We start from the raw sequence: 18,967 nt of genomic DNA on the forward strand, positions 1-18,967 counted from the left end.
TTTTTTTTTTTTTGTGTGTGTGTGTTTAGACTTTATCAGCAAATGTGTAATATTGTTAACTTTAAAATAACTGATAAAATAATAGCCTCCAGGGTTCCCTTTGTTGGTTTGTTTCCTTTAGCATGTGGATGCAAAGTATATTTAGATGTTATAAGAGATTTGATGAAGGTAGGGGTTTTTTTTGTTTGTTTGTTTGTTTGTTTCGTTTTTGTTTTTACCAAGTAGTAATAAACATCAAGAGAATTTTAGGAAGTCTGTATGAATGATATTCAAGTTGAGCCTATAGAGCCTGATGCCCTTGCCATGTCTGAAAAAAGAGAAGAGAGAAAGAAAGCATGGCTAGTTAAGAGGCTCAGAATGAGATTCCATAAACATCTATATGAATTTGATAATGACTCACTGAGTCAGTGTTGTGAATAAAAGCACTTTAGCAATAAATGTGCCATCAGTGATAGTTCATCCATTAGCTGGAAGCAACACACGAACTTTGTTTTTTTTTTTTTTCTTTTTTTTTTTTTTTTTTAGTTTTTTTTTTTTTCAATGCAGTTTATTCAGGAACATTGAACAATCCTCGGACCCCGGGGAAAGCCAGCCCACAGCTTAAATAGCCTCTGGGTAGCCAACCCAGGCGTGCCACGGGGGCAATGCAGATAGGTCCACATACATGGAAGCAAGCCAGATCCTCGGCCTTAGCCAAATGTGGAGTTGTTCGTGACAGAGAGCACTCACCATCGGGAAGGTGGAAGGCGGAAACCAGCTCCATCTTTAAGGCATAGCATTCCGCAGCTCTCTACAGTTCCCCCTTTTTGTTTTAGACGCATCAGGCAAGAGTAGAGGTCTGATCTCTGATATTAGAAATGAATTGGGACTTTGTACAGATGTTCATTTAGGTGTCATCCACCCAAAGAGCATCGGACCCGTCCGATACCTTTTTCTCAGAGGCGGGACCTGGGGCATCAACCCGCATGCAATCAGACATGCTCTTCTCTGGGTCCAAAGCGGCTGACCCTGAGTGCAGTGCTTAGCCTCGCATCCTGAGCGTATCATTTTAGCTTTTTATGGTATCCAACCATGCTTGGGGAGAATGTCTTGCTTCAATGGCTGTAAAGGCCTGAATGATCATGGCTGCATCACACTGTTGTGAGACTCTAATCTTGCATATATACCACAGGCAAACCAAGGAGACCAACACCAGAAGGCCTGCTAACACTCCCATGCCCGCCCATTCCTTCAGATGATTTATGGCTGCAGCAATCCATGTTGATAATCCTGTGGGTAGTCCTGCGTCCACTCCGGTAGAATTTACTGTGACAATGGCCACTCTCAGCTGCTCCATCTTAGTATCGAATTCTCCAGTCCAATTACCTAAAATATAGCTCGACAATTGTTTAGACAAATTTGCAGCGCAGGAAAAATTCTCATGTTGTATGCTAGTGACACAAAGTCCAATGTAGCCATCTTTTCAAGTTTGCTCTTCTGGAAGGTGCTATGAAGCTATGTTTCATGTATTACATTTTGATCATAGTTATCCCACATCACTTTCTCTTGGCCCTTGCTCTCCTCCCTGATCCTCCCTTTCTCCAGCTAGTGCTCTTTCTTTTTTCATGTCTTGTTTGTTTGTTTTGTGACCTTCTGAGTGTAATCAATGTCATGTCTATGAGCATGAATGTGAGTTTACTTACTGATGCAAGGAAAGCTAACTGTGGCTACTAAAGAAAGTGACTTTCTGTCCCCTACAATCAACTGCCAATTACTCCTCAGAGAGGCCTGGGTCCTCATGAGTTTTTTTCCCATACATGATGGAATGTTGAATGGGCCTAATCTGTTCAAGTCTAGTACAGCAGTTGCTATGGATTTATGTGTGCAATGGCTATGTTTTGTACTGAAGATAATATTACGTGGAACTTCTCCCCATCCTCCAGCACTTTTATATTTTCCAACTCATCTCCTACAAAGATCTCTGAGAGTCGGGGTAGGAGACTTATATAGATATCCCAGCTAAGGCTGAATACCTAACATTTGACCAGTTATGAGTTTCTGTAACAGCCAACATTCATTTCAAAATTCATTTCAACTCACCAAGGCCTAAATTTATACTAATTCATGCTCATAAACCTAAGTATTTAGAAGGCAGTTTGTAAGCACAGCATATCTGTTTAGCAAACCAACACTTGCATGTCCTTTTTTTGAGCCTATGACCTCCCCAACCATTGGCTTTTAACTAGGATTAGCATGATCCTATGGATCTGGGTTCGCATTGAATTAGAAACCAGTTACCACCCACTGAAGTCATGCTACAATTGCACAAATGGACATGTCTCTCCCGGCAGTTCAGTTGTGCAACACGTTAGGTCCATAGCTGGACAAGATTTTTGATGCCTCCCCCACCTCACAGTCTATACAGTATCTTCTGACACTGTTTAACTAGTCAATACAAAAGAATCTCCTCCCTCAGTTGGAGCTTGATTTCTGTACATCCTGCATTCAAAGCATGAGGCATCTTCAGGTATAGCAACTTAGCCTCTAAGACGATGCTTCCAAAAATTTTCTTCTATAAGACAGTTCTTTATATTTTCACTACTGAATAATAGTTTAGTATGCTAGAAGCTCTGACAATCAAATTGGAATTATGAACTTTCCCCTGTGCTTCTGTTGGCTACTTTTGTTGATTCAGAAACCAGAGATTTAGGACTATTTATGAAAAATAACAGAGTGTGGTTATTATATGAGTCACATAAACTTGTCAACTGTAACACTTGTACAAAGAAGGAGAAAATACTGCGTGTTTATTATGAGTTATGTTTTTGAGAGTACAAGTTTTTAAGTGCTCAAGATTTTTTCTTTTTAAAGGGTACTAATTTTTTTGAAGTTGCACAAAAGATAATTTTCCTACTTAAATAAGTCTTAGTCTTGGAGGCAATAATCCAGTGGTTAAGCACCCATATGAGACCATGTTGTTTGCACTGTAGAAACTACTTTGCCTCCAGTCATTTTGGGGAACATTCTGAATACAAAGCATGTAAAATGATTTTTTATCAAGGTTGAAAAATAGCATTAAAATAAAATCTTAACTTAAAAAGTCAACTTATTACTTACATTTAAGAAACTTTGGAATGGCAAAGATAATATTTGATGAAGGTTACCGAAAACAATTTCTGTCATTTGAAGGTTGTTAGCCTGTGTTTGCTTCCAAATAAAAACCAAGATGTTCTCTTATTCCCTTGATAATCTATCTCCCTAGATTTTAGGTTAAGTAAATTTGTTTACAGCTATTCTGTTACTTCTTTGAGTAGTTAATGCATGTTTTGATCATATTCATTGTTTCTTCTCCATTTATTCTCAGATCCACCCCCTTCTTTACTCACTCAATGTTGTGTCCCTTTTTTGTCCCATCCAGGCCAATTACTGTCATCCAAGTATCTTGAATTTGTGGCCTTCAGTTAGAGCGTGATGAACTCAACAGGGCTACACATTCAGAGGAAATCGACACTTTCTCCCTTAAGAGCTAATGGTTGCTAATAGCTCCACATTCAGGGTCACAGCTACCTTCTCATCTCCCAGTCCATTCTAGGATTTGGTCTGGATTATGCTCGTATTGGTCTTATCTTGTGCATGCTGCCACAACCACCCTTATTCAGATGTGTAACTATGCTGCTCGGTGTAGAAGGCACTTTTGCCCTGTGGTTTGTTCAACACCTTTCGCTCTTACATCTTTTCTGTTTCATCTTCCACAATGATTGCTGAAACTTTGGAGGAGGAATGTCACATGCACACACACACACACACACACACACACACACACACATATTCTTATGGAATGGGGTGGGACTGAGAGTCTTTTTCTCTACACCTTGATTGGCTATGAGTCTCTTTGTTAATCACTGCTTATTGAAAATAGAATCTGTGATGAGGGTTGAGATATGTTTTAATCTAGGAGTATAATGATAATTTATTAGGATTTTATTTAATACTATAATCATTTAGCAGATGATTTGTTTTAGGTTCACTCATAGAATTTAGTGTTGATCTATCCAGGGGCTTTTGGCACAGTAATTGTGCCAGGTATAGGTTTCCTCGTGTAGGGAAGGCCTTAAATACAATCAGAAGGTGGTTGTTACTCCCATGGCATTTGTATCCCATTGTACCAATGAGGCATGTTGGTCAGACAGACATTGTTAGAGGCCACAGAATTCTTAGCTGGATAAAACTGAGAATAACTTTTCTCCCTCAGGAGCATGCATAACAGCTTCCAGGAACTATAAAAAGTAGTCAATAGGGATGGAAGTTCCTGGTGAGTACAAGATTGATTTCTCTCTGTTCTATGAATTAAGTATATGGTGTCTCCAGCAATAGTGTCTTACAGTCAAGTTCTGGAGGGTAATAAAGAGTTTTGGCAAAAATCTGTAATGTTTGTGGTCCTATCTCTCTGGCCAGCAAATGCAAAAGAAGTAACCCATTTTTTGGGCTCTGTTTTTATTAACTTGTTGCAACTAATAGCATTGCTGTTTCTATGCTATAGGGTAACTCAATTTAAACTATTTTTATGTTTATGTATTGGTATATTTTAGAAAGCTTCTACAGTAGTAAATTCCCATATAACTTATTTCTTAGAAGTCTTTAGTGCTATTTATCCCTCTCAGTTTCCATACTCTAACCAGCCTTCCTCTCCCCAATTTAAATTTCAGTCTTTCTGTTGGTCTATTTCTTTTCAAAATTTATTCATAAAATCTCTTGTGTGGGTAAAATAAGTAAAAAGTATAAAGGTGCAGACTAGGAGCTGACACCAAAGACATCATACATTCCCAAAATTGCTAGAGCAAAACCAGGTTGTGGTACAGGGGAAGAAATGAACCGTGTGCAGGTGAGCATTTGGGTCCACATCTAAACATGTTAAAGAGTTCACAAGGCCAACAGGATAAACATTTCTTCAAAGTCACATTTTTTTTCTTGTTAAAATTTTTTAAATTATTTTTTTATTAATTACAGTTTATTTACTTTGTATCCCCCTGTACCTTCCTCTGTCTTCCCCTCCCATTTCACCCTTCCTCTTCCCCACCTGTGTCCCTCTCCCAGTCCACTGATAAGGGAGGTCCTCCTCCCCTTCCCTCTTTATACCAGGATTTTTTTTAATTGTAATTGCACTATATCCACATACTGCTTTTTAGAGGGATAGACACCTTAACTAGATTAATCCTTCAATCCATGAACAAAATTTCAAGTCTATTTTTCTTTTTTAAATTTTTTTCTTCACAATTTATTCATTATGTATCCCAATTGAAGCCCTGTCCCTCATCTCCTCTAGTCCCACCCTCTCTCCTCCTTCCACTCATCCTCTTCCCTTAGTCTACTGAAAGAAGGAGTTTTCACTATTGCCATTTGCCCATAGCTTGTTAAGTCTCATCAGGACTGGTTGGATCCTCTTCCTCTGTGGCCTGGCAAGGCTGAATCATCAGGGATGAGTGATCAAGAGACCAGTCAACAGAGTTCATGATAGAGGCAGCTCCCACTCCCCTCACTCAGAAATCCACATTGAGATTGTGCTGCCAACTGGTCACATCTGAATAGGGGGTCTAGGTGTTCTCCATGCATGGTCTTCCATTGGTGCATCAGTCTCTGCAGGACACTCTGGGCTGGCACTTTCTCAGAAAATTGAGAATAGTACTACCTCAAGATCCAGCTATGCCACTCCTGAGCATATACCCCAAAGATGCCCAGCATTCAATAAGGACATTTGCTCAACTATGTTCATAGCAGCTTTATTTGTAATAGCCAGAACCTGGGAACAACCCAGACGTCCCTCAGTGGAGGAATGGATACAGAAATTGTGGTACATCTACACAATGGACTACTACTCTGCTATCAAAAGCAAGGAAATCATGAAATTAGCAAAATCACATTTTTAAACAGAAGGAGCATGTGGTTTAACTAAATGTGTATAATCCTTTGGTAAACTGAAATGATGCAGCAAGGTTTACAGTTTTTTTAAGTTGGCTACTATTTTTGTAGCTCACAATGTGGAAATGCATCAGTGTTCCCAGGAAGATCAATGAATCTCTGGTAGTCCCAAACATTATTGTCTTTGCCTTCTATATTAGCTGCCTTTCTGTTGTTGTAACCAAGAGGAACTTAAAAGAGAAGGGAGTTTATGTGATCTTACAGTTCCTGAGGGGAGACAGTCCACCATGGCAGAGGAGACAAAGCAGCAGGAGTGTCAGGCTATTCTGGAAGCCAGGAAGTAGAAAGATCACATTTCATCATCACACTCAAAGCAGAGAGAGGCAACAGGAAGTTGAACCAGGCAATGAAACCTAAAAGCTTTCCCCAGTGACATACTTTCTCAAACAAGTGTCCACCTACTAAAGATTCCATACTCTTCCCAAACAGTGCCACCAGTTGGAGACCAAGTGTTCCAAGACACAAGGATGGTTCTCATTCAAACCACCACAGTTTTATAATAGTAACTGTGGTAAGACTCACGTAGAACTGTGTAATCATGGCAAAATATAAAATTATAAACAATGAATATGTAGAGCCCGTTTAAAGTCTTTAAGGAAGGCTTTTTATATAAAAATCTATCATTTAACAGCCCATGTGTATTTCCAAAATTGTTTCACGTAAAGTTTTTTTTTTTGTTTGTTTGTTTTCAGGTTATAACAGATGTATTTATCCATCTATTTACATACATTTATAAACATAATGTACATTTAAATATATTTTATATTTGAAAAATTAATGAAAAAGGAGGCCATTAATTTGAAGAACAAGGGAGGGTTTAGAAGGAAGAAAGGAAGGAGGAAATAATACAATTCAAATCTTAAAAAATAAAAAATAAATTTAAAAAACCTTTTCTTTCATAAACAATTAATAAAAACATTCTAAAACTTGGGTGGTTTCTTACCAGAGCTTTAGTAATCAAATGGCTTAAATTGTGTTTCATATCCCTGCTATGCCAAATGATTTCTTCCTCCCTTAGTTCTGAACAGGACATAATCACTCTCTACCACTAGGTTTACAGGTTGCATAATAGAAGGACTTGTTAATGTTTATATAGAATCACTCAGAGAAAGACATTACACATACTATAAGCCAAAACAGGGGAATGATATGGGGAGGCAAAGTGAACTTGATAACAAATACCAGCCTCCTGAGTTTTTGATCTTAGCCATTCTTATGTGTGTAACGTTGCCTGATGTGTCTAAAACAAAAAGGGGGAACTGTAGAGAGCTGCGGAATGCTATGCCTTAAAGATGGAGCTGGTTTCCGCCTTCCACTTTCCCGATGGTGAGTGCTCTCTGTCACGAACAACTCCACATTTGGCTAAGGCCGAGGATCTGGCTTGCTTCCATGTATGTGGACCTATCTGCATTGCCCCCTTGGCTCGCCTGGGTTGGCTACCCAGAGGCTATTTAAGCTGTGGGCTGGCTTTCCCCGGGGTCCGAGGATTGTTCAATGTTCCTGAATAAACTGCATTGAAAAAAAAAATATATATATAAAAAAAAAAAAAGAAATGTTTAAGGCCCTTAGCCATCAGGGAGATGCAAACCAAAAGAACTCTGAGATTTCACGTTTTTTTTTTTTTTTCTTAAGCAAAGGTAGGAGGCCTGTGAGTTTAGTTTCAAAATGTTAGATAAAATATTATGGTGGAATACCGGCTTCTTGTGTTCACTGACATGAAAGAAGTATTGGGATATCTTTTATATTGGGCTTGAGGACATAGTTCGCTAGATAAAGTGCTTGAAGCTTAACTATGTATGAGAACTGGTCTGGAGCCCTAGGACCCACGTGAATATTCAGGCACTGGTGTGTTGCACATGTTTAACACCAGCTCTAATCACATCCTGGGGCTGATCAGCCGCCTCAGCCAAAATGGTGAACTCTGGGTCCTATGAGAGACCTTTCTGTTTCTTATATTTAATAAATTTATTTTTCTTTATCCATTATTCATGGTGAGGTATCCCAGAAGCAGAAAGACACACATAGTATACACTCACTTAAAAGTGGCTATTAGACATTTAATATACGATAATGATACTAAAATCTGTAAACCTAAGAAAGCTAATCAAGAAGGAGGACCCTGGGTAAGATGCTCAATCTTCATTCAGAAAGGCAAACAGGCTGACATCAGAAGAAGGAGAGAAGAGGGAACAGGACAGGAACTTATCACAGAGGGCCTCTAAAAGACCCTACCCAGCAGGGTACCAAAGCAGATGCTGAGACTCATAGCCAAACTTTGGGCAGAGTGCAGGGAATCTTACTAAAGAAGGGGGAGATAGATAGACCTGAAGGGGACTGGAGCTCCACAAGGGGAGGAACAGAACCAAAAAATCTGGGCACAGGGGTCTTTTGTGAGACTGATACTCCCAACAAGGATCATGTATAGGGATAATTTTATTTTATTTTTATAAATTACAGTTTATACACTTTGTATCTCAGCTGTAGCCTGCTCCCCCACCTCCTCCCAATCCCACCTTCCTTCCCTTTTTTTCCTATGACCCTCCCCCAGTCCACTGATAGAGGAGGTTCTCCTCCCCTTCCATCTGACCCTAGACCATCAGGTCTCATCAGGACCGGCTGCATTGTCTTCCTCTGTGGCCTGGAAAGATTCCTATCCCATCAAAGGGAGGTAATCAAAGAGCCAGCCACTGAGTTCATGTCAGAGACAGCCCCTGTTCTCCTTACTAAAGTACCCACTTGGACACTGAGCTGCCATGGGTTACATCTGTGCAGGGGTTCTAGGTTATCTCCATTCATGGTCCTTGGTTGGAGTATCAGTTTCAGAAAAGAATCCTGTACCAGATTTTTTTTTTGGTTCTGTTACTGTCCTTGTGGAGCTCCTAGCCCCTCAGGCCTTTCTATCTCCCCTTTCTTTCACAAGATTCCCTGCACTCTGCCCAAGTTTGGTTATGAATCTCAGCATCTGCTTTGGTACCCTGCTGGGTAGAGTCTCTCAGAGGCTCTCTGTGGTAGGCTTCTGTCCTGTTTCGTTTCCTGTTTTCCCCTCTTCTGATGTCAGTCCCGTTTGCCTTTCTGGTGAGGATTGATCATTTTACCCAGGATCTTCCCTCCTGCTTAGCTTCTTTTTTTTTTTTTTTTTTTTTTTCAATGCAGTTTATTCAGGAACATTGAACAATCCTCGGACCCCGGGGAAAGCCAGCCCACAGCTTAAATAGCCTCTGGGTAGCCAACCCAGGCGTGCCACGGGGGCAATGCAGATAGGTCCACATACATGGAAGCAAGCCAGATCCTCGGCCTTAGCCAAATGTGGAGTTGTTTGTGACAGAGAGCACTCACCATCGGGAAGGTGGAAGGCTGAAACCAGCTCCATCTTTAAGGCATAGCATTCCGCAGCTCTCTACAGTTCCCCCTTTTTGTTTTAGACGCATCAGGCAAGAGTAGAGGTCTGATCTCTGATATTAGAAATAAATTGGGACTTTGTACAGATGTTCATTTAGGTGTCATCCACCCAAAGAGCATCAGACCCGTCCGATACCTTTTTCTGAGAGGCGGGACCTGGGGCATCAACCCGCATGCAACCAGACATGCTCTTCTCTGGGTCCAAAGCGGCTGACCCTGAGTGCAGTGCTTAGCCTCGCATCCTGAGCGTATCATTTTAGCTTTTTATGGTATCCAACCATGCTTGGGGAGAATGTCCTGCTTCAATGGCTGTAAAGGCCTGAATGATCATGGCTGCATCACACTGTTGTGAGACTCTAATCTTGCATATATACCACAGGCAAACCTAGGAGACCAACACCAGAAGGCCTGCTAACACTCCCATGCCCGCCCATTCCTTCAGATGATTCATGGCTGCAACAATCCATGTTGATAATCCTGTGGCTAGTCCTGCGTCCACTCTGGTAGAATTTACTGTGACAATGGCCACTCTCAGCTGCTCCATCGTAGTATGGAATTCTCCAGTCCAATTACCTAAAATATAGCTCGACAATTGTTTAGACAGATTTTAGCTTCTTTATGTGTACAGATTTTAGTATGTTTATCCTATATTATATTTTTTAATATCCACATATATGTGAGTATATACTGTGTGTGTATTTCTGCTTCTGACTTTATCTCAAAGTAAGGTGAAGAAGAAATTGAGAAAAACAACGTAAGTTCAAACTCTGGTTTACAGCACACTTGAAATAGGTGAGCATACAAGCAAACACGAGGTAACATATAACACATACACAGACACATGCACTCTCTCTCTCTCCTTCCCCCCCCTCTGTCTCACACATACACTGTCAGTTTAGCATTACTTTCTCCCAGTAATCTAAGTGATTACTCAAGAAAAAAAAAAAAAAAACACAAAATGCTTTATATGTCTTATTTCATTTAATTTTGCCTTTCAGGGTGATGCCTGTTTTTGTTAGTTTGTGATACTATAACAAAATACTAGATAGTTTACAGAGAACACAGAGTTAACTTTCCTGATGTTGAGTCTGGTGATTTTTGAAATCATTCCACATAATTTGGGAGGTTATTTCTGTGTTCGAGAGGGCATCTTGATGCGGCATCCTCTGCAGGGATGAACACGTGGTTTTGCATAATAGAAGTAATGGCATAAAGGAGGTAAACATCCTTTGGTAAGCCATTTTCTAGGAGAACATTGTCCCTTTGGTAAAGGCAGAGCCCTGATGACTCACCCGCGTCCAAGTACCCATCATATTTAACACTTACAGATTGGGCAGTGCCTGAGTTTTGGAGATGACACATTCACACAAATGGGTCTGTCATTTTCTTCTGGAACACAGAACACTGTTATCTTAAGTACACTTTACTTAGGGCCTACTTACTGAGTATAGAGAGATGTGCCTAAATTTTAACCATCTGTTAAAACCTTATGCTTGAACAAACTCACTGTTTCTTTTTTGTTTTCCTTAATGATGTGACTAAAGCACAGTGAAATTTATGTTCAGTGTTATGCATCTTATGCATTTATATTTTCATCATGCATGACATACTTATTTCTTATTACTAGGCAGTTTCAAATAATCACTTTTAGAAACTCACTCTTAGCTATTTTTTTCTTGTCAACTAAGACCACAATTTTTTTCTTACAAATTTTTGAAAATAGTTTGAAATGATGATGTTGTCGATGTTGTTATATATCAAAGACAAACAATATTCCTATCTTTATTTATATTTTGTTTAGATTGAACTCCTGGTGGTAGGAAAAGATGAAAGATGAATTATTTTATTCTGTGTGCATTTGGTAGCAGCCTGCCAAACTATATTAATAAATTCAGGATGTCCTCTACATGTTTATGAATAATCTTTTCTACTTTTAGAGATGAAAAAACAATACCCACCAAATAATTTAAAAATATCATGTATATTTTTGAATTTTTAATATACATAGAATGCATCTTCATTACCCTCTCCTTTTCCTCTGAATCCTTTCTTCCCCACAGCATGTCCCACTTCTCTTATAGCTTTTGTATTTTTAGTGAACAACTCCTTTGAATTAGGCTTGCTTCCATATGGTGTCACTGAGTGAGCATAATGCCCTTAGCAAAGGCTATACCTCTGAAAATTCTAACTTTCCATCTACTATCAGACAATGTATGCCAGCAACATCTCAACATGGGATGAGCCATCATGAATCCCACTCCCACTCAGGACATATTAGTGACAAACTCAGTCCTGTGTGGGTTGTATGTAGGTAACACAGCTGCTTTGAGTTCACCGACAAGAACCGTGTCACATCCAAGAAACAACATCCACAGCACTTTTATCCACTTTTCCAACGTGTTCCCTAATCTTTTGACATTGGTGCTTCCTTTAAGGCTAAACAATAAATAATCATTTTTAGAAACTTAACTGGTTATGAGTCTTTGCACTAACCATTGCTCATTGCATAAAAAAGTTTCTCTGACCAAGACTGAGAGAAGCACTCATACATTCCATGAGATTTCTAATTAAAAATTATATATATTTCTCTTCATGAAAATAGTTGACACAAGAAGTATACACATAAACACTGTTGAATCTGGACAGAAGAGACAGTATGTTAATCTTAATTAAATTAAAATAATGCATCTTTTAAACATAACACTAGAAATAGAATATGATTAAGGAATAATTATTATTTTAAAGTTGAAAAGATTTTCACCACACATAAATAGTTTTTGGAATACATCAGAGTAAGCTTATATATGCTGACATCCAAGGATCAACCCTTAACTATATATGAATAACAGACACACTCAAAAGAGTTTCAAGCTTTATTTAAAGAGAGTGCTTAATGATAGATTGAAAAAGAGTATTTTCTTGAGATTTTTGTCAGGCACTATAGTTTTTTTTTAAACTTTATATTTATAGAATTCTGTCAGAAAGAATCAGAATGGATTGTGATAAGAGGAAGGTTTCCATTTTATCCATTAATTGAACATGGACAATTAATTCAGTAATTTGCTTATGGGTAAATATAAGTGGCTATGGGGTTCTAAGTAAATATATAACATTTCTAATCATTATGGTACTGTATATATCCCAACCATTGAAATGAATCTTTAATTCCAGAAACAATTTAAGTTAATCTCCAGTAGAATCGGATATATACAAATAAAGGTTACATATGTGTTAATATGCAATGAGACCTTATCATTTCACTGAGGTGATACCTCCTATGTACCGGAGAAGACAGACTGTTGCAAAATAAATGCCTTGCAAATACCTAAATGAAACACTGAATTTAAACAAGGGGATCTAGAGGAATAATACACATTTGAGCTGGACCCAAAAGGTAAAGAGTTTGCAGTGAACAGTGGTGTTGATCAACATCCTGGGATTTAATTAGAAAGAAGAGAGAAGATAGTATCTAAGTGAGGCAATTGACAAATTTACTTGTTTATTTTGGGGTGAAGAGTAGGTACACAAACAGGGGCAGAAAGATGAGAGAACCCTTATTGGAAAGGTGCTATTTGGTAACATTTCTTGTGATAATAAGATTGGTGACAACGTATATGATTTTCAGGCTTCAAAATTTGGGATAACAAATTATAGACAGTAAGAGTAATGCCAACTTATATAATTTTAAAACACGTGATTATAAGAAACTATAAAAATGCAACAGTAAGAAAAGACCTATTCCGAGGTGACTCAGAATCATTTGGTGCTCCGTGTGCTGGGATCTGGAAAGAAATTCAGGCTTCGATTTCTGCTTCAGTGAACCATGATCAGCTTTACAGTTCCTCTTTATTTCCCTAGTGCTGACTGAGTAAGTGAATGGAGAGGTGAATGTTGAAAACAGTGAAAAGAAAACATGGTTACCTCAAAAAAAATCAACCAAGTTTATCTTAAATGCTTTTCATGTACAGTTTTCTGTTAGAAGGAGTAGGAAAAAAGGAAAAATAAACAGTTCTTTTTGGGAGGGATAAACTTTCATTTTTATTTGAACAGTAATATTTTTTGTTAATTTTTTATATTAATTACAGTTTATTTTGTTTGTATCCCTGCTCTAGCCCCCTCCCTCATCTCCTTTCTGCCCCTCTCTAAGTCCTCTGATAGGGGAGGTCCTCCTTCCCTTCCATCTGATCCTAGCTTATCAGGTCTCACCAAGAAAGGCTGCAGTGTCCTCCTCTATGGCCTAACAAGGCTGCTCCTCCTTCGAGACTTGGGAGAGGTCAAAGAGCCAGCCACTGAGCTCATGTCAGACACAGTCCCTTCCTAAGGTACCCACTTCGATACTAAGTTGCCATGGGCTACATCTGAGTAGGGGTACTAGGTTATATCCATGCATGGTCCTTGGTTGGAGAATCAGTGTCAGACAAGATCCCTGTGCCCAGATATATTTGGTCCTTGTGGAGCTCCTGGACTCTCCAGGTCTTACTAACTCTCCCTTCTTTCATATGATTCCCTGTACCCTGCCCAAGGTTTGGTTATAAGTCTCAGCATCTGCTTTGATACACTGCTAGGTAGTCTTTCAGAGGCCCTTTATGGTAGGCTTCTCTGTTTGATCATGCTTTGTTACATGTTTATATATACATACATGCCATACATATTTTCATCATATCACTAGAATTAACTATTGAAATAATGCACCTATACTCAATTGGCAATTTGTGGGTAATATTTATTAGTTTTTAAATATATAGAAACCAATATTATAAATGGAATAGGAGATCAATTATGAATCAGACTAAGTTTGAATTTAAGCTCAGATATTATTGATTGTATAACATTGATCAACCTGTTCCATCCTGTGTACATCAGTATTTCAAGACAACATAAAAATTGAACTGTCTAAAACTTTATTGTTCTTGTTCTTCACTGTTATTTTATAAAATAAACCATGAGATGTAGAGAAGATAGAGTCTACTAGTCATATTCTGAATGCAGGACAAAATAGTTCATGATGATGAACACTCTAAAGTGTTTCCCCTCATTCAGGGTGAATCTGAGAAGCTTTGTAATAAAAAGACGAGACCTTTTTAGCAATACCGTTGTTTGATGATTTGACATAGGGTAACATCTAATTTTTTTTCTATATGTCAACAGCATACCTCCTTATCATTCTGTAATTTAGAAGATCATTTTTTCCCCAAGGAATTTTATTTTAACAACACAGAAGAATTTGTAACACAATATGAATTATTATATTTTGGATTTCTAGTGTTGTCTAAAAGAGCTTTTAAGGCTCAGTATCATGATGTCGGCCATTTGAGAGGTACCCTTGAAAGGTATGGCCATATGAGAGGTTCTGAACTAATCCAAAATATGTCTTGGCATGAGATTATGAGACCCTAACTCTTGGAACTTACTGGGCATAAATGGAGCCAGTTTTGCTCAGCCATGATCTTCCAGTATAATATGTCAACCCCTTGTCATGGTCACGAAGCAATGGGAAAATTAATCATGGATCAAAATCTCTAAAATTTTGAACTAAAGTAAAATTTTCTCCTTATAGACTAATTCCCCTCAAGTACACTGTTACATTGGTGGAAATTACATACTTGCTCTGAAATGTATCTTATCATTCAAGAATATCATAGTTCTTTTTTATTATAATCATGAAATGTCTATTACATCTCACAGTAAGACATTGTGACTAGATTTCAGTAGAGCAGAAGTTTCCTCAGTCTGGGAACACTTTCCAAGCAGTAGATATCAATGCGTTTCCAACTGTGACACATCTGATCACAAACTCTCATATGTGTGCGTTTCACATCCATTCATGCTGGTGTAGGTGAGACTGAATTCTAGAAAGCTGGTGTAGACAAAATGAGAGAATGATTAGTAGAGGAGTGTATGTACAGTAATTTTTTCGAGGCTTATAAAATTCATCTAGACTCACTGAAGAACACTCCTCCAGCTTTTCAGGATCTCCATCTTAGAACTGCGTATGAGATTTTTGGGAATTCTTGTGAGAACTTCTCTAAGTGTTTACCCACACAGAAGCTGTCTTTTGAAGAAATGGAGATACATTAGTCAGCCACACCTATGGGAGTAATTCCATGCTCTAGTTACTTGTGATACAACTATCACAAAACCCTCAGACATAAGCCACTTACAAAATAAAGTCCAATTTATCTTAACGTTCCAGCGGACAGTCCGTCCCATTAGGGAGTTCCTGGCGGCAGGAGAGTGACATAGCTGGTCACAATGCATCTGTCATCAGTAAGGCATGTGCTTGTGTTCACTTAGCTTTTCTTTTCCTTTTCTCAATAAGTATAGGAATTCAGACCATGTGATGGTGTCTTCCATATTTAGAAATGCTCTTTATACCACGACTAACCTGACCTACATATTCTTTCAGATACATGTCAAGGTATTTGTTTTCTAAATCCAATCAGCTTGACAAACAAGAGCAACCATTATACTCTTAACCTCTGAGCCATCTCTCCAGGCCAGTCAACAGCATCGATTAACACATTTTGGAGTAGGTAGAATCATTTCATTGATTCTTGTTCATGATGACCTATCTTGGGGTAAATAGATACTTGTTCCTATTCCTCAGAAAAAAAAAAAAAAATCCTAGAGCAAATTTTAAAATAAATGTAAAGTAGCTTTAGACTTTCATAGTTTAATGTTTTTAAACAACCACTTGCATATTGCTTACACTGTACTGATATGGACTACTGAAGACATCTGAGGTGTCTGTAGAAATTTGGGCCAGATGACACAATTGCCTTGATAAGTGAGAAAAGTTGTTACAAAGTTTGAAGCATTGTCTTCAACAAAAGAAACTGATTTTTATTAATTTTCTGGAAAACTTTTCAATAGATAAAGACCAAAATTATCTGGGTGCCAATATGACCTTGTACCCATTAAAATTGCTCTTTAAGCTCTTCATTTCCCTAATGACTTCCGCGTGTTCACAGAAACTACACAACTCAAGTTGAAAGTTTAAAACTGCTGTTTTGTTAGAAAGAAGAGTAAACTTGCTAAATACAGAGAATCCTGGTTTTCATTCCAGGTGTAAACACTTTCTTATTTAAATTTATGGGTTTTGGTTTTTTTTCTTCTGCTTAGTGGAAAAAATAAAATATCTATATTACATATTTTTTTGTTCCTGTGATAAAACACTATGAGCAAAGAAAAGTATAGAATGAAGGGTTTATTTGGACTTTCAATTCTTTTTTTAAATTTTTATTTTTTTAATTAAATTTTTATTTTTTACCTTAATTACATTTTGTTCACTTTGCATCCCAGCTGTAGCCCCCTCGCTCATTCCTTTCCAGTCCCATCCTACCTCCCTTATCTCCTCCCATGCCCCTCTCTAATATCACTGATAAGGGAGGTCCTCCTCCCTTTCCATCTGACTCTAGCAAATCAGGTCTCATCAGGACTGACTGCATTCTCCTCCTCTGTGGCTTGGCAAGGCTGCTCCTTCCTTGGGTGAAGGGGGGGGGGGTGTCAAAGAGCCAGCCACTGAGTTCATGTCAGAGACAGTCCCTGTTCCCCTTACTAAGGTACCCATTTCGATACTGAGCTGCCATGAGCTACATCCGAGCAGGGATTCTAGGTTACATCAATGTATGATCCTTGGTTGGAGAATCAGTCTCAGAAAAGACCCCTGTGCCCAGATATATTTGGTCCTTGTAGAGCTCCTGTCTTCTCCAGGTCATACTAACTCCCCCTTCTTTCATATGATTACCTGCACTCAGCCCAAGATTTGGTTATAACTCTCAGCATCTGCTTTGGTGTCTAATTTCCCATCATGGCAGGGAGGCAAATCAGCAAGCAGCAGGCATGGCTACTAGATCAGAATGCAGATAGCTCACATCTCAGACTAAAATAACAAAACAGAGAGAAAAATTAAAAATGGTGATTTTTTTTTTAATTCCAAAAACCTGCCTTTAGTGATATGCTTCCTCCAAAACGACCACACCTTCTAAACTTATTCAAACAGTACCACCATCTGGTGACGAAGTTTTTAAATATCAGAAACTATAAAGATTTTCATTCAAACCTCCATACTATATTTACAAGGTGAGGATGAGAATCCAAAAATGATACTTACTTATTAATAAATTTTATATCTATAATTTCTCTATTTCTGATTTCATGCAGATATTCTATTTTTAAACTTTTGTGTTTATTGTATTTACACGACAGGGATTTTTGATTCTTTGATGTCAAGGATATTTCTTCTATTTCCAAAACATCCTAAAAACTCAAAAATTGAAAATTATATTTAGAAGCATTGGAACTGGAGAAAGAAAAGTTTGTGAAACAAAGGGATATAACTAGTGACTGGCAGGGAATAGATCTTAGTTGAAACAACCACTTTGCATGTGTATTTTTGCATGTGATTTACAACATGTTTATTTTGAAGTACCCACACATTACTCGAAAACACTGATATAAATATAAACAAGCAGTATTTTATACCTGCCTTTCGGTTTATAAAGCATGAAAACTATAAGAAGTAATTGAGGTGGAGGAGATCTGGGGTGGGAGAGAAGTGTTGATCAAACTATCAGTCTAAAACCTTCTCTCCTAAGTTTCTACTGAAGCTTTCTAATAATGATAATAACACTGCAAATGTTACGTCTTTTCCAATGTACTTATCGCCCAAGTGAGAAGAGTTGGATTAGATAGCTTATTGGTTTTGTACTTGGAAGCTCTGCATCCTTGCTAGTTTTATGAATTGTATTATGTCTCAAAAAAGTGGCTCACAAAAAGTGAGTAGAGCTGAAAACAAAGTCTTTTCAGAAGACTTATCAAGTCAATATGAGGTAGTTAATGGAAGCTCCAATCCATTAGGAAAAGTGTCTTTATGAATATGAACATAAAGAAATAATAAGAGAAGGCATATAGAGAGGAAATTTCCATGGGATTAAAATGGTCCTTTTAGAAATGAGGGGAGTCAAGATTTGATGGAAAATAGCACTAGCTGGAAAAGATAAGAGTCTTCCAAAGCTCTGAAGCATGTCTCTAAAGACAACCAAGATTCAGACTTCTAGCTTTTAGCATTGAGGAGGAAAATATGTCTTTTATGCTTGACATGTTAGCAGTCTATAGACCCCAGAATAGCAAGTTACTCAGCTTTCCCATCAATTTGTCCTAGGATTAGAGATTATGGCATTTCTCATAGTGTCTCCTCATGATAATTTCTGAATAATTGTTGCATCTTATAATTGTTGTTAAGATGATGAAGAAAAAAATGGGAGCACAAATGTTCATACCAGCCAGTAACTTTTTATGAGAATTAGGATGTCAGTCCATATACAGCACTTAATCCAGCTCAATGGCACAATGTATCTTCATCTTTGTCAGTGAACTTCAATTGTTTTAGTTTCAGAACTTTCTCCTTGCTTCTCTTGCTGTTCGGGTGACACTCTTAGTTATAGGACATCTTATATTTATTCTTTGTCATCTTGAAAGAAATAAGAGTCTAGGCACCTGAGTCCCCCCTGCTTATATTTCTCTACAACTTCAGAAAATTTTGAAGCCTCTTTGCTAAGCTCCCTCAAAATTAAAAAAAAAAAATCATGTTATCCACACACTGAAGTATTTT

The sequence above is a fragment of the Meriones unguiculatus genome, chromosome 12 (assembly GCF_030254825.1).
Source record: "Meriones unguiculatus strain TT.TT164.6M chromosome 12, Bangor_MerUng_6.1, whole genome shotgun sequence".
Classification (NCBI taxonomy): domain Eukaryota; kingdom Metazoa; phylum Chordata; class Mammalia; order Rodentia; family Muridae; genus Meriones; species Meriones unguiculatus.